At 41.6% G+C, this 24,332-nt stretch overlaps 1 protein-coding gene across 15 annotated transcripts in view; it reads left to right on the top strand.

The window, feature by feature from the left end:
• Positions 1-24,332, top strand: part of FOXP2 (forkhead box P2) — a 349,270-nt gene that overhangs the window by 69,375 nt on the left and 255,563 nt on the right. For 13 of the 15 annotated variants that reach the window (XM_053406905.1, XM_053406912.1, XM_053406895.1 and 10 more), the window contains one exon: positions 10,773-10,860. The exons of the other annotated variants lie outside the window; for them this stretch is intronic. The gene's annotated coding sequence lies outside the window, so the exon portion shown is untranslated. The remainder of the gene's footprint in view (positions 1-10,772; positions 10,861-24,332) is intronic. 15 annotated transcript variants of the gene reach the window in all.

The raw sequence follows: 24,332 nt of genomic DNA, 5'->3' as shown, positions 1-24,332 counted from the left end.
CAGTGCATATCCTGCCAGTGCTGCTGCACTCATGCTTCCTCCACCCTTCTACGGGCACCTGCAGCTCAAGCTTACCCCTGTCTATGCAGAACAACACTTGTTGCAAGGAATTGAGGAGGTGGCAGCATGACAGCAGTAACAGTATAACTGCCTTCGGTGCTGAGCTTAAGCAGGGGTACGCTGCTCAGCAAACAAGGTGAAAGAGTGGTATGTGAAGGAGGCCAGAGTGGCTGAGTACCTACCACCCACCTGAACCTCAGTTCTGAAAGCAGCAAAGCAGCCAGGTTTGTGCTGCAGCATATGCACAGAGGTTGAGGCTGGGAGAGCTAAGCGCAATTGATGGCGTGCTCCCCACCGTGAGGGTAGCAGCAATATACCCAGCTGTGTTTGCTGCTGCACTCAGGCACTGGGGTGGCCACAGTTGCATGTGTTACCATCCATTCTGTGGATTCTATGCTGCCTATGAATCTGCTACATGCTCTTCTCCCAATACAAGTGAGAGGTAGGCAGCATCTGTAGTGAGTGGCCTGTGCCCTTGTTAAGAAACCAGGAGGAGGGGGCGGCATCAACAGGAAAAAGCAGTGGGAAACTTGATTTACATCCATTATTGAAATGGCATTTTACCTTGCTGATTTTAAGTCATGATTTATATCAAGGTGATTTAAAATCAGTGATTTAAATCATGACAAAATCAACAAGATAAAATCATGACATAAAACCAGCAGTTCTCAGCTGCTAACAACTTATGGGGTTGGGGAACCTCTGTCACAGTGTTATACATTAAGTAATCAAATTGCAGCGTTCATGAGCTGACTGTCCTAAAGATATCTAGTAAGCTTCACCATCTGTTTTGTTTAGCTGAAATATGAATGTGCATCTGTTTCCCCTGCTGACGAAAAGGCAAAATAATAAATCTAAGTAAATCATCCAGTTAAATGTGAGATATTAGAGAGCATTAATCCTCCGTTCCTCGAAAACGTTACCTACTAAATTGAGCAATTTCCCTTGGAAAAATGGTGGAGGCTTTTACGATTTATAAATAATCCATCAAATTCTGTGAAATGTAAGGAGGGAATATGATGGCAGTGGTCACTGTCATTCTAGCGCCATTTCAGTTTCTTCTTCTGGAGGATGTGAATATGAACTTCGATGGAATGACACCAACTACTTGTATGCCTGACCCTTTCCCTTCCTTGGCTTTATCCATTTCTTGGCTCCTAAGGGTGGAATGGTTGAATGGGTAAGGGTGTGTGTGTGTGTGACAAACTTTTATTTAAGAGATGGCCACTGTTTTAGTGAGCCTAAAGGAGGCAATGGTAAGACTCTTTGTTAAAAAAGAAAAGAGAAGGAAGGATAGAAGGAAAGAAAGGCCACTACCATGTTGGGATACTGCCAGGGAGATAGAGTCCATCTGAGCCCCAAGCTTGGTGCTGGACGATCCATCGACCTCCCGTAGTCACGCAGTATCAGCTATTTATAGCGACACGAAGCCTCAAGAAAAGATAGCCACATTCTTGGACTTGTGCACACTCTATCAGCAGAATTCACACAACAGAAGTTGCACAGCATGAGAGCAGAACATGCATATTTACAGTTTATTAGGCATTGGTCAGAACAAAGGAGACATGACCGTCTGCTCCGACTGCTCAGGCAAAACAGCCAAAAACGAAACGAACTTACAACATAAACATCCTGTGAGACAGGAACTTACGCAGGCTGTTATACAAACATCCTGCTCCCTTTTAAGGTGGAACGGAAATATCCTAACATCCTCCCCCTTTCCGTGTAACCTGTAGTACCTGTGGTTCAACCCAATTGCAACCTTTGTGCGTAAACCTTCAGTTGTTCTCTGTTAACAACCTTAGACAACAGATCAGCAGGAATTTCATTTCCTGGCATGTAGGACACCTGAATGAGTCCTTTCTGAATACACTCTCTTGCACGATGTAGCTTAATCTGCAAGTACTTGGTTCTTTGCTTGCAACTCTCTGAGTTCAGCAAAGCCAAACAAGATCTATTGTCTTGATACACTTGTATAGGACATTTCACAGAAACCCCAATGTCCTTAAACAGTTGCATCAACCATTCACAATCCATGAGTGAAAATGACAGAGCATTGAGTTCTGCTTCACAGGAACTTAGGCTAACTGTCGTCTGCTTTTTGCACAACCAATCAAACAGGCAGTGGTTGTACATGTAGCATACTCCAGAAGTGCTTGTACCATCCGTGGTGTCACTTCCAAAACTTGCATCTGCAAAGATTTCAAGACCTCCAGTCTTCTGACTGGTGAACCTCAGCCTGTAGTGCATAGTCCCTTTCAAATAGCGGGCTATGCGCTTCAGAGCTTTCCAATCCTGAACAGTAGGATTGTTAGCATGTCTGCTAAGCAGGTTAGTGCTTACAGCAATGTCAGGTCTTGAACATCTAGCAATGAAATTCAACTTGCCTAGAATGCATCTGTACAGCGTTATGTCAGAAAACGCTTCAGCAGTACTGTCTACCTGGTAACCTGTCACCATCGGTGTGTCTGCTGGGTTTGCATCAACCAAATTCAACCTGGTTAATACATCAGCAATTTTCTGTGTTTGGTGTACCAGAAAATTACCTGCTTGGTCCCTCTCCACCTGCAGAGAAAGATAGTTGGATACCTCACCAAGATCCTTCATATCAAAGTGCTCCTTCAGCTGAGCTAGGGTGCTTTGGTAAAAAGCCTGATTCTTCCAAAACATCAGAAGATCATCAACAAAACATAAACAATACAGTTTGTTTTGCCCCTCCTCCTTGACAAACACACATGGATCAGCTTTGCCCTGGTGAAAACCTAGAGAAAGCAACGTTTCAGTGAGTTTTGTGTTCCAACACCTGGCACTCTGCTTGAGACCATATAAGGATTTCCGCAGTTTACAGACCATTCCCTTCTGTATCTGCATTCCATCAGGTGGAAGCATGTACTGCTGCTCGTTCAAAATCCCGTACAAAAAAGCTGTATTAATGTCATGATGGGAAACATGCAGTTTCTCCTCCGCAGCGATCTTGAGCATCAGCCGAATGCTCTCATATTTGACCGTGGGTGAGTAGGTCTCGTGGTAATCCTGCCCTGGTACCTGTGAAAAACCTCTGGCAACCAATCTGGCTTTGTGTCTGACAACCTTGCCATTCTGGTCTGTCTTGGCCTTGAAGACCCATTTGCTGCCAACCAGTCTCATTCCTGGGACTACCGGTACCAGCTCCCAAGTCTGGTTCCTGTTCAAGGAATCAACTTCAGCCTTCATGGCATTAAGCCAAGGCTCAGCATCTTTAGAGGTTAACTCCTGGACCTCTTTGAAGCTTGAAGGTTCCCACACCTTCTCTGAGCTACTAAGAACAGCAGTTGCTGTCTTAGCAAACTCATCAGCAAATCTCTTTGGAGGTTTGCCTTTGGTCACCCTTTCAGACCTGCGAACCAGACGCAAGTCTTCTGGACTCATCTCCTCCTTCTTAGGAGAAAAACGACCAATGGTGAACAGTGGTTCTTCCAGTTCATTGTCAGACTCATCAGACGGTCTGACTGAGGCCTTTGCGCTCTTGTAGTCTGCTGTGTCATCACTGTCACTGACAGCAGCAGCAGCGCCGCCCACTGAACTGGAATCCGAACTCTGATCATCATCATCATCATCCTCATCCTCAGTTTCCTCAGCTTTCTCAGCATGATCTGCTTTCTTCACATCACCTTCATCCTCCTCTGGGTAACTCTGGAAAATTCCCACATTTTCCCCCCACTTAGGATTGTACTCAACACTCATTGTGAACTTTATGGATTTAGAGTCAGTCATCCATACCCTGTATGCACCTTTTTCGTACCCCATGAACAAACCATGTGCCCCACGCTTCCCAAGCTTGTTGCTTTGTGGGGTGTGCACCCACATGTCAGAACCAAAGATTTTCATGTGCTTGACATTAGGTTGCTTACCAAACATTTTCTCATAGGGAGTGCAGCCAATAGGTGATGACAGTCTCCTGTTAAAAGAATAAACAAAATTCGCCAAAGCCTCCCCCCAAAACTTCTCAGGGAGATTGGCATCATGCAACAAGGTTTTTATCCCTTGCAGCAACGTTTGATTTGCTCTCTCCGCAAGCCCATTCATCCATGGCGATCTAGGCGTTGACAAGTCATGCTGGATTCCCTTCTCAGTCAGGAAAGCTTCAAACTGCTGAGAAGTGAACTCCCCGCCTCGATCAGTAAACAGAAAACCAATACGTTTACCATGAGCATTCTCCAACCAAGCACAGAATGCCTTGAACTTAGGAAATGCTTGCGATTTCTGCTCGAGCATAAACACATGAATGTACCTGGAAAAAGAATCAATTAGAACCATGAAGTACCTTGCTCCTCCCAAAGAGGGCGCTAGAGGACCTACCAGGTCTGCGTGAACTAGCTGGTAGGGTTTGGAAGCCTGCCTGCTAGACTCCTTGCCTTTTGGAGCAACCTTCACCTTGTTCTCTGCACAAGATACACATTTCATGTGATATTTACAAGGTTTGATGTCCAAACCTTCAACCAACTCAGGCATCTTGGCTAGCGCTTGCCAAGAGAGGTGGCAAAATCTGCGATGTGCATCGTGAATGCATCCTGCATGAAGAACCTTGTTAGTTTGTGCAACACAACAAGTATCAGCATTAGACACGGCAACATCATCATAAGTTAGACTGAACAAACCATCCACCAACTTTGCATGCCACATGTCCTCTTTGCCTTTTCTGATGACACAGACAGTCCTCTTGAAGGAAATTTCAAAACCACGCCCAGTCAGCTGTGGTACACTAACCAAATTGTCCGCAGCTCCTGGAACAAAAAGTACATTGCTAATGGTCGTATTCAGACTTGCAAGTTTCACAGTTCCAACTCCTGTAGCTTGCAAAGTCCTTCCATCAGCCAGCTGGACCTCTCCATCTTGAGGTGTGAAGGAGATAAACAGATGACGGTCTTTGCTGAGATGGCGCGTGCAACCTGAGTCAATTACAAACCTGGCCTTGGCCTTGTTTCCCACTGGCGTGGGCTTTTGCAGCTTGCCTTTAGCCTTTGGTGAAGCTGTGCCAGCAAACATAGCCGTGTTTTCCACTGGCGAGGGCTTTTGCAACTTGCCCCCCTGCTCCTGGCCATCAGACGTGCCTTTAGCCTTTGGTGGAGCTGTGCCAGCAAACATAGCCTTGTTTTCCACTGGCGTGGGCTGTTGCAACTTGCCCCCCTGCTCCTGGCCACCTGCAAGCATCTTGCTCTGTTTACATCTGGTCTTCCGGCCTCTGCAAAGGCTCTGACCTTGGTTCTCACGGGAAACAGAGCTCTCAGCTGCCGACTCCTTGGCTCCCCCTGGAGGCTGGAATGCTGCCTGGGATGACATCACAGTCAGCTCCCCCTGCAGCTTGCAACCGGTGCCCTCGGCATCCGTGCATTCACTCGCATTCTGGGAAACAGCCAGGACCTCCGATGCAGTCAAACTCTGGGCTGGGATGACTGGCAGATGGGCTATCTTCAAAGCATTCCACATCTGACGTGCAGTCGTGTTGCCAGCTAGCGTAGCAATTTCCTCCAGAGAGACGGACAAGACTATTACGTCTATGGCTCTCGAATTCTGAGCCTCCCATCTCCCTGTCAGAGGAACTGGAGGGGCTTCTGAGACAGTATGCCAGACTCCAAACTGACGCAGCAAACCCTCACACCATCTTGCCCAGGTCTCATAATTGTCCCGATTTAATTTAGGACACTCAGCAGCTTCAGAGGCTTGGAAAAACTCCATTCCAGCTCTTAACGCCAGCCGTGAGGCTTCTTCACTTCAGAGACTCCTTATCTTGGCACCCATAAATCACGAAGCCTGCTTGGCTCGGTTCCCAGGCCAATTAGGCCAGCCGGACATCAAAGAGGCTGCCGCGGCAACAGAAAAGCCTCTGCTTTCGCTTTTCCCACACATACCTCAGCAGTCTGTCGCAGTCTTACTCTTCTGCAAGTGCCGTGAATCTGGGCCCGAAACCTGTTGTTGGGATACTGCCAGGGAGATAGAGTCCATCTGAGCCCCAAGCTTGGTGCTGGACGATCCATCGACCTCCCGTAGTCACGCAGTATCAGCTATTTATAGCGACACGAAGCCTCAAGAAAAGATAGCCACATTCTTGGACTTGTGCACACTCTATCAGCAGAATTCACACAACAGAAGTTGCACAGCATGAGAGCAGAACATGCATATTTACAGTTTATTAGGCATTGGTCAGAACAAAGGAGACATGACCGTCTGCTCCGACTGCTCAGGCAAAACAGCCAAAAACGAAACGAACTTACAACATAAACATCCTGTGAGACAGGAACTTACGCAGGCTGTTATACAAACATCCTGCTCCCTTTTAAGGTGGAACGGAAATATCCTAACATACCAAACACTTTTGGCCAGGTCTCTAATCTTCCATATTTGAGTAAAGTGCTGGCCTGTGTTATGACTTTTCAGCGCCATGTCTGGTGTTGCCTCTACAAAGCCAAGCAATGTACAATTCAGATGAATGGGGGAAATACTATATTTTTAAAGTGGTAATAATTATTTGATCCTTTAAGATTAGCTTGTATTTGCTATGTTGTCTGAGAGCAGATCGATACACCTTGTTTTTGTTTTTGTTATTTCTGAAATGCATAAACACATGTGCAGATATACAGGTGTGTTCATACAGGTTCACATGCATCTCTGAGTGAAAGCAAGGCTAAGTTTAGTTAGCAAATACATGCATCGCATGCATAATTTGACCTTGTTAGAAAAATATGTGTGTGGGCAACACCTTTTAATTTTATACAGGAAAAATATGAGAATAACATAATACTTTTAAAATATTCTTACTTACCCAATTTTCTTTGTGTATTTTACAAATAGGATGTGATGTTTTGAATATGCTTCAGGGTTCAGTAGTTAGTATAATGTTCTATTTTCTGCAGCAAAAGCATGTCAAGGTGATCTCTGTGGGTGGTTAATATTTTTGGAGTTTTAGTTTTGAACCATGAAATTATGTAAAATTGGAGAGCTTGGTTCTGTGATGTCTTTAAAAGAGAAATTAATAGAGAAGGGAAGCACAACATAGTGCTTTTCATTGAGGATTGTGAATGCTGTAGTTTTAGTTAGAGATACTATCTAATCACTTGTTTTTTTAGTCATGCTTAATATTGGAGAAAATGTTGATGTGTTAGGTTTGGTCCTGTTGAAATTGCATATTATATGAATCATGGGAAAGGGAAAGTAGAATGGCACGTATCCATATCTGCTAGTTGGCCAGGGGATGCCCATCCTGTCTTAATAGTGATTTCAAGAACACAGTGGCTACATCAGTTTTAATATTCTTACCAGGGAGCATAAAAAATGTTTTAAGTGTCTGTTTTATTGAGTAGCAGTAACATTTCTTCCTCTAGAACCACCTAAGTATTGTTTTTTAATCAGTGTCTTATCAGTCTACTAATAGAGGATGTCTCTGTCGGCTGCCCAGGTAACTTTCTGGGGCAATTGTTTCTGGGGCATGTATATAGTGCAACTAGTAGAGATGCAACTGCTGGCATTTACCTGGACTTGGTGGTATTCATGTCTTCTTTGAGATGCCCCCCCCCTTACGAAGGGGTTATGTTCTGGGCCCCTGTGCACATAACTGAAATTGCTTAAGGTGGAGAGCACCCCACGTGCATAGAATGGAGAGAGAGACTGAGAAACTGACTCACATGTGCTGCTGGGGCTGCTGCCTGGAAGTCACTTGGGGCCACTGCCCCAAGCCTTCTCCAATCCCTCCCATTGTAGTCGGCTAGTGGCTGAGAGTGACTTCCAGGCAGCAGCCCCGAGTGAGGGAAGGCTTGGGATACACTGAGCAGCACTCCCAAGTGACCTTTAGGCAGCAGCCTGGAACCCGAGTGCTCCATTTCAATTGATTGATTGATTTTGCAGTGATCTGTGTAAAAGCAGTCATGCATGAGTAGAACACACGTAAACGGGGGTGGGGTGCCTGTATATGTGTACATAAACCATATATCACAGAGACACCACTGTCTCTGCTATCCCTCATTCCATGGAAACTGAACCCTTGGTAAGTGCCTGGAATCTCACACCACTTGGAGATAGGGATGGCGTGCAACAGTATTTTCTTAGCAATATGTGACATTAATCCAAATATATGCGACACTTCTTAATTTTCCCTTAAGCAAAGAGTTTTCCAGAATAGAATCACATAATTTTTGGTAGGCTGAAAACACCTTTCCTTTGTTCAAATTCATATGTAAATTAAAGGGAAAGGCCAACTTTTGAAATGGGGATGTTGGGAACATACAAAAAATTGTCTCTTTTTATAGGTACAGTTTTAAGTCACGATATTGCCAAATAGCTCTTATGCTTCATTACTTGATATTTAAAATATGCTTTCATGAATATACGGAACACACTGGCAAATTAATACTCTAGCAGCATAAGTAGTGATATAAAATAGCATGTAAAATTTGGCTAATGAGATCACAGTAAGTACTTGGACCTCTTCATGAGCTCATTTCACTTTCACATGATTATAAAACATAACTGTTAATTTATTTTTTGCATGTCCTTGTTAATTATAATGGTATCCAGTAGTGCTGCTGTAGTTAAGGGTCTCTCAATATTTCCTTACAGAAGGGTTACATAACTAAAGAGCCAGTGCTGGATTGTAGTGGGAAATTTTACACACAATTTCATTCTTAATTCACAATAGCTTGAATTAAAACTGTTAGAGTATAATTGTCCCCATTCTCTATTTTAGGAGACTTCTGGAGTTATGCTGTGTGTGGGTTAAAATGGATAACCATTTTTATTAGTTGTTAATAGTTTAACCATTTTTGCTTTAGTTTCCTGGGTAGTGGAATAAAGGGAGAGGTAAATCTTTTGATCCTACTTTGTATTGAGTGAGCTCCCCTAAGGTGAATTAGAAATTGGCTCAACATATGCAGCCCTTCTTGAGAAGTTACAGGAAAAGTTTGTCTCTCCTGTAACTTCAGGGTTGAAATGTTGGTATAAGTATACTCACAATGCCATGAGCGTATGTCATATCATATTGCTCCCTAGAACTGTACTTCTCAATGCCACTGATAGGAGACAGTTACTTGGATATTTGCCCTTTCCTACCACCAGAACAAACACTTCCAGCAGCACAAGAGGGATTTAGATGAGGATAGAGGACAGCGGTTGATATTGCCCATAGTTTGTTGGCATGCATCTGCCTTGTGAGACAGCGGAGTGGACCTCTGGGGGTGAAGTCAAATGGCTGCATTTGCAGCACTGAAGTGACCTCCCTGGGGTGCTAGCCTGGGCAGTGTGGCCCCCCAAGTGGAGACTGTTTAATCAGGTGCTCTGGTTATGTAGTTCATATCAGTGAACAAGAGCTTAACAGAATATAAGGAACAAACATTAAATAACTTTTATGTATGCGCCCACAAAGCAACAGAATCTTACATCTTCTTATTTTGCATTCTGAGCAGGTAAAGAATTTTGGAGGATAAGTGATTCTCAAATCATAATACAGCTGAACATTATGAACTGGACATATTCATATTCCAAATGAGGTGATTGTGAATATTGTGACATTAGGAGCACTAATAGCGCTCCTAGGTGGTTTTCTGTAAAACAAACATATGAAAGGAATAGCAATAGTATGTGTTACAAATGCACCTGTAATTCTGTAGCTTAAGCTATTCAGCTGCACAATTAGTCCTCCTTTGGTTTTGTTTTTCCTTTAGACACCTTGTGGCAGGGTCCCTGTGGCCCTGGGTTGTTTGAGGGCATTGTGTAATTATGCCAATCAATTCTCCTTTTAGCAAGTGTGACCTTTTGCAACCTTCTCATAAATACTGTGCCCTTAAGTTTCATTGCACATTGGACTCCTGCATGCAGAAGACCCCAGACCCAGTCAAGAGCATATCAAGTCAAAATAGTTATCAAGCGGCAGGGCTAGCAAATGCCTGTGCCTAAGTCTTTGGAGATTTGCTCTCAGTTGGAGTAGATAGATTTAGAGTCTGGGATCTTAGGGAGCAATCCATATCCCCAATCTACCTCTCATCTACCATCATCACATGTTTCATGTCTACATTGGGGAAAGGGTACTAAATGGAGGACTGATTTCTAGGCATTTGAGAATTGGGAAGTTAGATTATATTGCACAACACCCTGTCTACTGGCAATGTGAGATTCCAGGGGTTCCAGGTGCTTACCCAAAGTATGTGTTTCCTTCAGAAGGAGGACCAGCAGAGACTGTGGTGCCTTTATGGTATATGGCATGTTTACACATATATCCAACCTGAGCCTATGATGGAGGCTTTCACAGCATTAATACCCCAAGAGGGCCTTGTTTCTCCCATAGCTGCAACTTTGGATTTAAACAGAAATAAAGCATCATTCTCTTGGTTCCCAGCTTGCTGCTTTGCTTTTAGCTCACATCACCCCAAATCTCTGCTCTCAACTCTAGCTTTGTTTTTCTAAGGAGGAGGCCCCACCTCTGTCTTGCACAGAGCCCTTTCCTTTGTTCTGCTTAATGACACCTCACCTCACCAGGAAGCTTGCTTGGCTATTCCAAGAATCGGAAGGGGGCCCAGGCATTCAGCCTAACCCTTTCCCCAACTCATAGCACTATGATGAATGACAGTTATTGTTCACAAGAGGGTTTGGTGGCGATGCCGGTAAATATGTCATAAAGTGAAATGGAAATATATATCACTAGTCAGGGTAACACACAAGTTATAGCTGTCATATTTGGCTTTTATCAGGTGGTCTGCAATGCTGGAATTGATGTTCTGTACCACTCCAATTCAAGGCTGAAAATTAGAAAGGCTTTTTGAAGTCTGCAAAAGGAAGGTAAGTACAGTTCATTACTGTCAACTGCATTTCCCCCATCATAAAATTGTGCTTGTTTCTCTCTTCCCCCTAAACAAACAAACCCCAGTGTAGATCGTGTGTTCTGTGATGAACATTGCTTCTTATGTAAAGCTGGTTCTGGAGACCATAAGTAATCAGGTTTTGAGCCAGAGGGAAGACAACTAGTATTGTTCACATAACTTCTTTCTTTTCCTGCCCACAAACTTTCAAGATTATGCCAAGAGGGCTGGCCTAATCTTGCATGATGTGAAATTTCAGGCATAGACTCCGATACAGCTGCTGCTCTGTGTGAGCAATGAACTTTGAATGGAAACCTTCTACTTGAAGTGTCTTATTTTTCCGGGTTTCCTTTTCAGAAGATTGGTGCCAGTTCTCAAACCTGATTTAAAAGTAAAAAGCAAATTGTAGCTTTGTGTGTAGTTATGTGTGTAGAGCTGCAGAGGAGAACTACGCACAAGATTCTACTGTGCACACAGAGGGTGCACTGTCCCATGTGACATATGTCAGAGAAGAGGCACCGGTCAAGACAGAAGAAAAGCCAAATTGTGCCCCTTGCTTATCATATCAACCCCTTTTCAACCCCTTTTCAACGGTTAGGGCTGTACCTCATATGGCTATTGCCTAGAGCCAGCAGGCGGGGAAACAGATACATCCACCATAGTGGATTACGCAACCAAATCTCCAGAAGCCATTCCGTTGCGAAACATTGAAACGGAAATGTTGGCAACTGCTTTAATTAACTATATGAGTAGATTGGGCTCTGCCAGTAAAACAGTCACTGACTTAGGTTCTTCTTTTACATCAAGACTAATGAAAAGACTATGGGAAGTGTGTGGTATTAAGCATTTAACATCAACACCTTACCACCCTGAAACTATTGGATTAGTTGAAAGATTTAATGGAACCCTAATGAGAATGATTAAAGCCTATACCGCGGAAAATCCCAATGATTGGGATGACAAGATACAACCAGTACATTATGCATATAGGGATGTACCCCAAGAAAGTACCGGGTTTAGCCCATTTGAATTATTGCTGGGACGTAAAGTGAAAGGGGCCCTGGACTTACTTCGCATGAATTGGGAAGAACAGCGAGATCAAGATCCAGAGTCCGTAGTGGAGTATTTGTTTAATTTGCAGAATACCTTAAAGAGATCCCTAGAGTTAGCGCGCGCGGGGGGGGGGGGTTTTAAAAAGTTCCCAAACCAAGAAAAAAGCTGGTATGACAAGAAGGCCAGGGTAAGGTCATTTGCACCTGAGAGCGAAGTATTGCTGCTGAGACCAATTAAAGGGGAAAAACTACAATTAGCTTGGGAAGGACCATATAAAATAATAGCCAAAATGAATGAAGTAAATTATGTGATCCAACAAGAAGAGGAAGGGCAGAAAGTGGTGCATGTAAATATGATCAAACCTTATTTTATGATCAAAATATGTAAATATGATCAAACCTTATTTTAGAACAGAAAACTGGGCACTGTATGCCCTACGAGAGGATCCAGGTGAACCAGACATACCATGTTGGGGGGATGAGAGAGAGTCCCAGGGTAGTTTAAAGGACATAAAATTGGATCCATCTTTAACCCTTAAACAGTAAGAGGAAGTAAAACAGATCTTGCAGGAATATGAATCCTTCTTCAGTAATATTCCAGGAGTGGCCAAGGGTGTGGAACATGGGATAGACACAGGGGAAGCCAAACCCATTGCTGTGAACCCCTACCGGATACAGAATTGGGGCCGTATTATGCCAGCCAGGACCAGAGGGAGACCTACATCCAGTCACGTACATCAGCAAAAAGTTACTGCCTAGAGAAAAGCACCTCTCGACGGTTGAGAAAGAATGTTTGGCAATTGTGTGGGCCCTTCAAAGATTGAAGCCATACATCTGGGGAGGGGGCTTTGTGTTATGTACAGACCACTCACTATTGATATGGCTGCGATCGATGAAGAGTAATAGTAAGCTGCTGCGGTGGGCCTTATTACTATAAGACTTCAATTTTACCATCAAAAGTGTGAAAGGATCCTTGAACATTGTGGCGGATGCCTTATCACAAAAACCAGAGAGTGAAGGATGAACAGAGACAATCAATAATTTACTTGTTTATGTATGTATGTATGTGTGTATATATATATATATATATATATATATATATATATATATATATATGAAAAAAACCAAAACAAAACACAAAACTGTTTGATCAGGAGTGTAACTCTAAGAAGTTAACTCTCCTGAATCGAAACTTCTTAAGGGGGGGAGGTATGTGATGTTAACATATGAGAGTGCTGGAGGTGAAATAGTTAAACAGGTTACCCAATCAGGACCCAGGGGGTGGAGTCAGAGGGACTATAAAACCAGCTCTGGGAGGGGCGAAGGAGGAGTTCGTTGGGAGTTGGGTGGTTGGTTGGAGTGGGAGTGAATTGGGATAGTCTGGGTAGGTTGAGTTAGTGTAGCGAAATAAGCTGAGTCAGAATCAGTTATGGGCTAGGAAGACAAGTAAATATCTGAGAGGTGGTTTAGTGAGTGACAGCAGGTAGCGGAAGTTATAGGTCTGGATAGGCACCCCATGATTGTAATGGACTGATACTGTTTATGAAACCGCACACTTAAACTGTAATAAATAAATAGAAGTTTATGTTCCAGTTTAACCCTGACTGGACTCAGTATTGTACCAGGTAGGACCTGGGTGGTGTCAGCGAGAAATAAAGTGGTGGCACAGGGATCAATAGACAGTGAAACGTCAGGGGACCCTGTGTGATCGCCACAGTCCACTGTAATCAGCCTGCTGCCAAGGCAGAGCATATTCCTTCCTTATGACATTGCAAAAATGGAGGTCTTCTCTCTGGCTCCTTAGCCAACAAACTGACATCCATTCCACCTCCCATTTTGAGTACTTGAGTCTTCTTGCTGGGAACTCACTGTGATCCCTCATATCTATCCAGATTTCTCTTCCAGAATCAAGTCATGTTTCTCACAACGCAGAGTACTAACCACTATACGATCACGGCTTAATCAAGTCATATTTCTCATTGCTTTGATCATGTGATGTTTCTCCTGAAATCCTAAATTTGGGTACTGTGTGCCCCCAGATCCAGCAGAATCTCCTTATACTGTACTTACAGAACATATTTGTAAATACGTCACTCTTACTTCTTTGAAGTCTAGTATATTTCCTTGTTTCCTCCCTGTATTGTTACTTAGCCTTTAACTAGGCCTACGCATGTACAACTAAAACAACAATATACTGCTTTAGCTGAGATTCCTGCATTGCAGAGGGTTGGACTAGATGACCCTTGGGTCCCTTCCAACTCTAAGATTCTATGCTTCCCTCTTCCCTTTCCTGTTTCCCCTATATCAAATGTTAGACTATAAATTTCTTAAGGCAAAGACTTGTCCTTCTGTATCTGTGAATAACGTGCAGTGATGGAGATTAGATAGATAGATTTGTGTGTGTGTTTGTATCTGTGTGTATGTACAATAGTATGCACGTATATGGGTAGGTTAATAATACATTTTGACTGTTGAAATGGTTGAAATTGAGCATTAATTGATATAGTATCAGTGAATATTGTGATCCTTTTCTGTAGTAACATGGTGTTGATGACCTGAGTGGCACAGTAATGAGCTAAATGCCCCCCGAACAATAAAAACCAAAGAAAATGGGTTGATCCTTAAAGAAAATTTTTCCTTTGTGTATGGCTCTAGGGATTAGACCATTTCACAGGATATTGTGGCTGGGTTAGTAGTGCATGCAGTCCCAGGACTTCTCCTGCATCTTGTCTATGACTAGTACACGCGATCTTCGCTCTGACAGACCAAAACAGCTAGAGAATAGAAAGAATGATCTGATACTGCTATTTTTTAATGCAACTATATCAAAGTTAGACATAGGTTTGTACCTTACATATGAGGCAACAAAAAGATCAAAATAGCATTTTAAGTTTTCAACAAGTTTATGACTGAGCTCTAATAGATCCCTTTCTAAACTGTTAATAAGACCCAGAGAAACAGGATAATTGGGGGCTTTCATGCCATTTTTCAAAATTGGGTAACATTGCAGTGTAGAATTCAGAATTGTCTTAAGTCTAAATTCTGCTTCTAAACCTTTTTCGAACTAAACTCATCATAAAGATGCTGTGATGATTACTGAAATATTGTGTACAAAATAAGCAGCAGATAGATGGGTCAACCTTCAATTTTCTATCAGATTATTATGATTGGATAGATTTTTCTCATTGTTACTTTGTGTTGAATGATTATTGTAATTGATTTATGTAGTTTTTGATAGTTTGGATGCCTCAAGCATGAAAGTAGAAAGACAAGATACAAATCTAATAAAGAAATGTCACTATGCACAGGTGATGTAGGCATCTTACACAGGTGTAAAACGTATGTTCTAGGGAATAATTGTCTTATTGGAAATTAAGTGAGTTATATGTGTGAAAAGTGTGTTCTGTTAGGCCTGCATGAGCTGTACTACCAAAGAATTAATGGAGTGGCATGAGCTATATTCTAGAAGTTTTCACATTCCTGGCTAGAAAGTAAATGATATGATAGCAGTGGGTGGGAAAGGATGAATAATAAAAGAAAATATAATATATGTATATCAATCAATATTTATATTGATATTTGTAAAAGAAGTGTTCATTGTCTTGAGCTCTGTGGTGAACCAACCAATTTTATGACACATTTGAATCACTCTAACAAGATAATTGTAGCCTGTTAGAACACTTGGACGCGTTAGAACTTATAGAAACATATGAAATGGAATTTAGAAATGAACATAGTCCTTTCCCTTCTTTTGCAAAGTCAAATGTACTTTGCATTTGTAAAAATCAAATTTGTGGCCTGGAACTACTAGGTAGTAAATTTTCCTATGATTATACAAAGTAGCAAAATATGGATTTTAACAGGCCTCCTTTTCAATTGAAGTGAACATTAAGTACATTCTTAATGGTCTGATTTGCTGGGAAGAGCACTATTACAATAATCTTCTTCTTTTTTACAGCCCATATCAGAGATGAACTTGCATCACTTATTACAAAGTTTATGCTTTGGGAGACATTTTCACGGTATATCCAAGTGATGCCCGACATTTCTTGGAATTAATGATATCATCTTCCAAAAAGAGTTGTTTCTCAAACACATTTGATTGTTTTGCATGTAGTGGCTTTTAACAGTAGCTATTTTTGAAATCTCCAACAGGTCTTTTTAAAGATACTAAAAACTGCTGCTGTTTCAGTTACTGTTTGAAAACTTTATCGAAGAGAAGGCATTATAGCCTAGCATTAGGCGCAAGTAATAGAGGTGAAAACTCCATAATCTTCAGTTGACTTGAATTTTAAATGAATTTTAAATCTTGAAATCACTGGTCTATCTCTGTACGTAGTTGTTACGTAGAGTAAACTGGACGTTAAACTCAGGCATCATGCCAAGCCCTAGTTTGGAATTGAAATCAGAGACCTTCCACACATGAGCCATAGTTCAGAGCTGATGATCTACTTTAATTCTCTTTCTGCTGAACATGCCACTCTCTCTAGATGCAGTAGTCTCTGAAACAGCAGCTGGCTGTAACAGTGGTTTGTTAATTTAGATAACACACCAGATTAGCACAAACCATGGTTTGCAGATTGCTTCAGACTAAGGTTCTGATTCAGGCTTGCTCCCAATCGGAAACCATGGTTCTGACAATTTGGAGATTACTTTAAACTGCAGTTAAATTTTCTTCACCATGGTTTGGGATGATGTCTGAATTGAACTGGAGCTTAGAGCACATTCCAAGCTGTCAACTTCATTAGGAAGATACTTTTGTGTTGAATTAGGCACCTGTGTTGTTTAAGCATATTGTAGTGTCAAGGGAGAATTTTCTTTTTCCCCTCCACTGCTACTTCACTCTGCCTTACTTGCTTATTCACTTCTGCCTTGTCTTACTCTAGTGTTCTCAGTGCAACTCACACCACAGCAGGTCTAATGTAGATTGACGCCTTTGCCAGAGGACTGATTGAAACTTGTGTCTCATAGTTGCTAATGTTCACTGAACCATTTTATTGAAGATAAAGTAAATAAAATAGATTGCCATATGAGAATTCTCTGAAATCAAATGGAATAATTTGACAGGTTTAAGCCCGTGAAAAAAGCAAAGCACTGAAGCAGACGGGAATACTTTCTATTCACAGCATATCAAGGAAAAAGTTGTTTTCATTGTGTGTGATCTTAAAAGTACCTGTAAATATACCCCCAAATGGTAAAGTTGAAAATTTGTTAGCAAGGTTTAAATATTATTATTAAAAAGTAAATTAAAAAGACTTAATAACTTTATGAAAAAGAACACCGCTTTGTCAACACATAGATTGCTAACCATCTATTTATGAGCACATTCATAATACAGTTTATTGTGTGTTCTATAGGTAGAGATGGCAGGCATAGGAAACCTGTATGTTTAATTGCATTTTGTTTGAATAAAATTGAATTGCTGTTTGAAAATTGTAATGTGCTGCATTTAAAGAGAAACAAGTAATCATTGCTGGCAAATAATTTTAACTATATGGTCTGAATGTACTGTAGCATTACTGCTTTATGTAATAGATAGCAGCTTATCTGAACTGATAATTTTTTGCACCAGTTCCAGCCAAATTCCCCCCTACCCTCCGTTTTCTTTTTAACCTCTTTCAGCCTGCACAACATATGATCAGTCAAGCTGACTTTACCCACCAGTAATGAATTCTGTTTGACAGGCTCCCCCCCCCCCCCAGTTTTTACTGTCCTGGGCAGACAGCAAAAACAGGATGTTTAGTGGGACATATGTGAATTGTTGCCTGTATTTGGCTTCATGAGTCACAAGGTGTGCAGCTCAGTATGAGTGATGCCTTTTCATGCTTTTCCATGGCATGTGCATTTCCACACACTTTGCCCTTTGCTCCCAAACTTGATTGGGGGGTAGGGTGTTACAGTTTATATGTTCTCCTTATGCCACAGGGCCCACCTATGTTACTTGTATAGGAAAATAATTGTTTTCTGGAGATGCGGGCATCTCCCCTCTTTCTTTTATTATTAGCCAGTTAACTGTCCATTTACGTGACCGGTTGTGAACTCTCTTCCACTTCCCTTATCCTTGAAGCCTCGCAGCACTGTAATATTCTGCTACAAGTAATATGTTTTATTTGCACACAGCTACAGTTGGGATTCTGAACTGATGGAAAAGCTGTTATCCCTCTTCACATAAAGCCACACCCATAGAACACAAAGAGGGAAGGGATGCTGTTCTTCATCCTATGCCATTACAATATTCCCTTCCTGGTGCTGAGCCATGAAAAATGTTTGTTGGTCACTCTGAGAATTACAGGTCAACCTTTGTTTTTTCATCCAAGAAAAGTTTGGACATACTTGGCACCAACACATGGATTCAAGAAATTATAACTTTTGAGAAAACAAAAGTAGATGTAATGTTCAGCATATGTTTCATTATCAATACATTGCATGCGTGCGTGTGCGTGCAGACACGTGGCTCATTTTAAAAGTCATTATGACTATCTGCCAAAGTTTCTAATTTGGAAAGACACATTTATGAATGTGTACAGTGCACCCTTTTGAAAACTGGCAGTTTTCTTCCCTATTGAATATGATTTATTTTAGAATTCGCTGTCCCAAAGGCTAACCTATTATGATTTTGATAGATTACAAACCCCAGTCCCTGCAGAAATAACTGTAGTGTGCTAAACTTTAGGTATTGAGAAGACAAAATATTAAAAGTGGGTTTCTGAAATACCAAATGCCCTATAATAATTCTCTTTAAAAGAGGCACATTCATGGCTCTGCCATGTAACTGTATTGCAACCTTAGAAATAGCTTGCTCATTGATACGGTTTACATTCATTGTGAGCTGCTCATTTCTCTTCATCTAAGGAGAGTGCGTGTTGCATGCCCTACATCTAGAAGCAGCTACTTCTCCAAAGGCGTAACAATTAATAGAGTAATAGCGATGAAAGAAAAGAAGCAGAGTTTGCATGTATTATACAATAGTTCTGGAGGAATAGAAAAAGGGAGGAAGGACTGTGTCTCTAAATATTTGCATCCAGATATATTTATATTATTGCTGTTCTAAAGGTGATTATTTTCTGTGGTTAATGTAAGACAAGATTTTTTTTTTAAAAAAGCAGGCTTGACCTCATTTGACCTTTCTGACGTTCAGTCAGTTAAAAGGTTTGTAAGACGGTTAATTACCAAACGGTATGATCATTATTCATCTCATCATTTGATATATAACGTCAAGTGAATTGCCTCCCTGGAGTGCACTGTGTTTCACAGATCAATAGATTTAGTAAGAGCTTGAAGGAGAGCTTTAAACATTCAAAGAAGGGAAAGTGTATCCTGCTCACAAAATGCCTTATGTAGATATTTCGTGTGAGTTTGGAATTACTTTGTTTACTTCTAAGCAAGCCACATTGGTTTAAGTTTTTTATTACATCTTCTGATTTCACTGAAATTAAAATGTGGAAGTAGCTGCTGTTTTACACTGTGAAATGTATATGTATATATAGTCCTAATTTTAAACACTTATTCACTGCCAGCCATGTGTTAAGTCCTTTAAATATTTTTTTCCTGCTGTTCTAAATTGAAATCCGCTATTCCACATTCTTGTGGTACGTCTTATTCTTTGCCCCAACACAGAAAATGGCTGTCCTGCATATTAAATATATACTTGTGTTTAATATTTATGCAGCATTTTCCCACATTTCCATTAGTTTTAATTACTTCAGTTTGTAACCTACCCCACCCCATCCCACACCCCTCAGGTGATATAGAATATGCTTTGACTAAATTTGGATTTTAATGCTAACATCTTAATTATACAATACTTCTCTGGTTAAACCAAAAATCCTGTACATGGCTTGCTAAGACTTAGCAGTTGTGTATTATACAGGGGTTGTTTCTTAAAATACCTAACGAAAGGTCAGCTCACATAAGTGGTAGCATTGCTATATTTCATTCGTTTGATTATACAGGGGTCCCCCCATTCATGCGTGATTACATATACACGTGGTGCTGGGAAATAGTTAAATAATTCAATTCAAACCCAGAAGTGGTGGGAGAGAACTGGAGAGTCCTCATGGCTTGCGAGGAGATGCGCCCTGGAGCCTGATAAGGACGTCAGTGAGGGCAGAAGAAGCCCTGAAGAGACTGGAAGAACAGCAAGGCTTTGTTTATGCTGCTCAGCTTCCCCACCTGATGTGCAGGGGAGGACAGCAGGAGCTGCTCCTCTTCCTTGCATCCTCCAGTCTTCATTGCAGCAGTACATTGCGATGGAAATGTCCATCCTTCTTTAGCAGCAATGGTATTGGTACAGAGTAGGGTGAGCGTCCGTCACTATGTTGGTTTTGTTTAAAGTAGCATTGAGTAACAGTCTAAATACTAGAAATCTCCCGTGAAGCCTGATATAAATGGATAAAGATACTTGATAATGAAAAACACACTTGTAAGCATTCTCCTTCAGTTACCAAGCAAATAACTAAAATGAAGGAAACTCGGGCAACCCAATCTATGCAAAGCAAATTAACTTGTATTAAACAATTAGCCACACATTTTTAAAATTACAGGCATGAACTAGAAGCACATCAGTTGTACCCAGCTTAATTTCACTTTCATAGACAAAAAGGTGCAACCAATTAGAAATGAAGGAGATAATGTGGCTGTGAAAAAGCAGTTTCCGCTCTTATTAGAATCACATTTAAATGGCAGAACCTGAAACCCAAGAGTGCAGTGTGAATGGAAAAGATTTAAGGAAATTTGTACGAAGTCTATTCTGAAATGAGAACAAGGATGGGAGATAAATTAGCACTTTGGGGTTGTTGTGTTTTTTTTAAGGGAGATTAGTCCAAAGTTTTTTGTTTTTTTGTTAATCCTGAAGCTGGGGAGAAGCCATAGATCAGTGGCAGAGAATCTGCTTTGCATTCAGATGCTACAAAGTTCAATCTCTGGCACCTCCAATGGAAAAGATCAGTTAGCAGGCAGGGGGAAAGACCTCTGTTTGAGACCCTACCAGTCACGTTTAATTGTCACTGGGGTCTGACTCAGTATAAAGATGCTTCACATGGTTGTTGTTGTTGTTGTTGTTGTCGTTTAGTTGTGTCCGGCTCTTTGTGACCCCATGGACCAGAGCACGCCAGGCACTCCTGTCTTCCACTGCCTCCCACAGTTTGGTCAAACTCATGCTGGTAGCTTCGAGAACACTATCCAACCATCTCGTCCTCTGTCGTCCCCTTCTCCTTGTGCCCTCCATCTTTCCCAACATCAGGGTCTTTTCTAGGGAGTCTTCTCTTCTCATGAGGTGGCCAAAGTATTGGCGTCTCAGCTTCAGGATCTGTCCTTCCAGTGAGCACTCAGGGCTGATTTCCTTAAGAATGGATAGGTTTGATCTTCTTGCAGTCCATGGGACTCTCAAGAGTCTCCTCCAGCACTATAATTCAAAAGCATCAATTCTTCGGCGATCAGCCTTCTTGATGGTCCAGCTCTCACTTCCATACATCACTACTGGGAAAACCATAGCTTTAACTATACGGACCTTTGTTGGCAAGGTGCTTCACATGGTACCGTATCTTAAAATAGAGATAGGGAACCTTTAGGCCTCTAAAATGCCCATCATTCCTAACCATTGGGCATGTTGGCTAGAAATGATGAGAATTGTACTCCAACAAAAACTGGAGGAAAACAGGTCTCCCATCCCTGTTTTACATTGACTATAAAACCAAGACTTTTGCTACTATGGATTATGTCCTGAATAGAACTCGCTCAATGAAATTACAGCCCAGTATTCATAGTGACCTGCTGTTTATTCTGTATATATTGCATTGCTAAAACAAGAGCATTAAAATGTCAATAATACTAATCTTTGCACGTATACTGGTGAGAACCTTTGTATTTGAATTAACTACAGTATGTAAAAATATAGCAATATGTCATATCTTTGCCAACATGACAATATAGCTAACCCTATTGCAACACTTAGTGTAAAACAAAAGGAATTAAGATATTCTGACCAAGAGTATCCTCCTTTGTGCTGCTATGGAGAATCTGAGAACAGAGGCACAATAGTGGGGGTTTTTCCCATATGATGTCTGAGAAAATTACTTGCTAAAAATGGACTTTCTTCCCTTGAAGCATTAAAATATCCAACAAACATACTACGTCTACTCTTACAACCACAGTTTATTATTCATTCCTAGCTCTTAACTTCTTATCTTTGATCTTTTCTAATAGTGCTTCAAGCAATTGATCTCCCTCCCCCTTCTGTAGCTACAAGCCCCTCTCACTTCGTGTTCAACTGTTACTTCCCTTCCCTGGTGTTTCCCTTTCTGCCTCAGGACCAGACTGTTCAGTTACTTTGGTTTTTTATGTTTTCCACATTGGAATCAGCGTTAGAGAGGCAAGGTCAACAGGAGAGCAAATTAGAAGACTATGTGGGAAACATTTACACTCAGAACTGGGTGGCAAGATCCTTCTACAGGTAGTTGATTCCAAATTGTAATATACCTCTGTTATGTTAGCTAAGATAGGAGGCAAGAGACCTCCGCCTGATATGTCAGGTGGCTAACAGTTGGCTATAGTTTTCCCAAAATAGTGCAGACCAAATTCAGAAGGCCTAGGGTACCTAATTACACCTGCAAGGTTGAAGGTTCCCTGCCAGTGTTCTAAGGGTTTAGAAGATCTTTTCCCGTGTTGGTTAGCTGCTTTCTAAAGAGTTGAAATTGCACTATCAATGTGGCATCTCCACAGGGATTTCTAAAGCCTGGGTGCCATATTGTCCACAGAAAGTCATCCTGATTTTTTCAGTCTAAAATAATCAGGAAGGTCATCTGGTGCTATTTTTCTAGAAAAAAAGAGGTGCTGGAAGTCACCAGGAACGCCTCCCTTGTTCTCTTATAATGGCAGTGGTGCCCACATGAGAGGTGTCAGAACTGAGTTCTGGATAATTCCAGCTAAAAAAAATCCTGCAGGTCTTCTTTGCCTTTTGAGATGCTTGGAATGTCTCCTGCACTATGTTAGGTGTGGTCTTTCATTAAGAAGGGTAAAATAAGTTTCTCTAGGGAGGGATACAGAGTTTATGCAGCTTTCTCATGGTTCCATAGACACACAGTATTTAAATGGCGATCATTCCATAAAACCTACATGTCCCAGAATAATGCAACATAAAGACATAGCATCACTCCAAGCAATATGGATGGGAAGGTGGTTGTGGTGGGTGGATGATGACAGTCCTCAGTAAAACCATTACTGTTAATGTGTGTGCGCATGTGCATATCATTTCCTTCACACAATATTACAGTGGTACCTCGGGTTAAGAACTTACTTCGTTCTGGAGGTCCATTCTTAAGCTGAAACTGTTCTTAACCTGAGGTACTACTTTAGCTAATGGGGCCTCCTGCTGCCGCTGTGCCGCTGCGGTGCAATTTCTGTTCTCATCCTGCAGCAAAGTTCTTAACCCGAGGTACTATTTCTGGGTTAGCAGAGTCTGTAACCCGAAGCGCCTGTAACCTGAAACATCTGTAACCCGAGGTACCACTGTACTCAGATGAAAACTAAGTCACAAAGTATTTTTGTTTTTTTAATAAGTTGTATACTGCTTTTTAAGACAAGCTTTTTCAAAGCAGTTTACAACCACTTAGCAGTGTACAATAACGTACACTTTTAAACATTATAAAACAAAACAATATTGCAAACCATATGAAAACCGTAAAAGCCAAAATTATACCAGCAAAGTATTAAAAGGGTAAGTAGAAGCATTGTAGTGCATTTGGTGGGGAAAATAGTGGTTGCAAGCAGCAGAGATGCTGCAGAAAACCACAGAGGCACTCCACTGTTTCTTCCCCATCGCAAAAATCCACCCCCTCAAAACTTAGAGCAAAAGGGAGGAGGCAGTTCCATTCCTCTTTTATCTCACAGCCCTCTCTTCCAGTTTTCAGGCTCAACTTTCAAAAACTTGGCTGAGCAGTGGTCTTTGTGGATCAATGTCAGTATCTTGAATTGCACCCAGAAGCTAACTGGCAGCCACTGCAGATAGACAGCAATAGATGTTGCACACTCTATTTGCATGGCACCTGTAAACAGCTACATGTACACGCTTCACCTGCTGAAGCTTTCAAAGAAATCAACAGGAGCAGTCCCACAGAGCAAATTGGAGCACTGCTAAGGGATGAATTATGGAAGCACATGAGAGGGGGCAGTCAACCTATTGGTTTTAGAAGGTTGCACTCTTGGTCATCTTATTCCTGAGCATGTCACAAGCAAAGCCAGTTTTGGGGTGGGGAGAGATCCAGACTGGCTCGTTTACCGGCACAATTCAAGGCGCTTACACCATTCTTCATTACCTCAGAGAGGTCTATCCCAGCAGATTCAGTAAATTTTAAATGCATTTGTGAGAGTTTGGAATCCTGTGGCATTCTGCAAACCTCTGGGA

Source organism: Podarcis raffonei, chromosome 10 (genome assembly GCF_027172205.1).
Source record: "Podarcis raffonei isolate rPodRaf1 chromosome 10, rPodRaf1.pri, whole genome shotgun sequence".
Lineage (NCBI taxonomy): Eukaryota > Metazoa > Chordata > Lepidosauria > Squamata > Lacertidae > Podarcis > Podarcis raffonei.
This window is presented reverse-complemented; position numbering and strand designations above follow the sequence as displayed.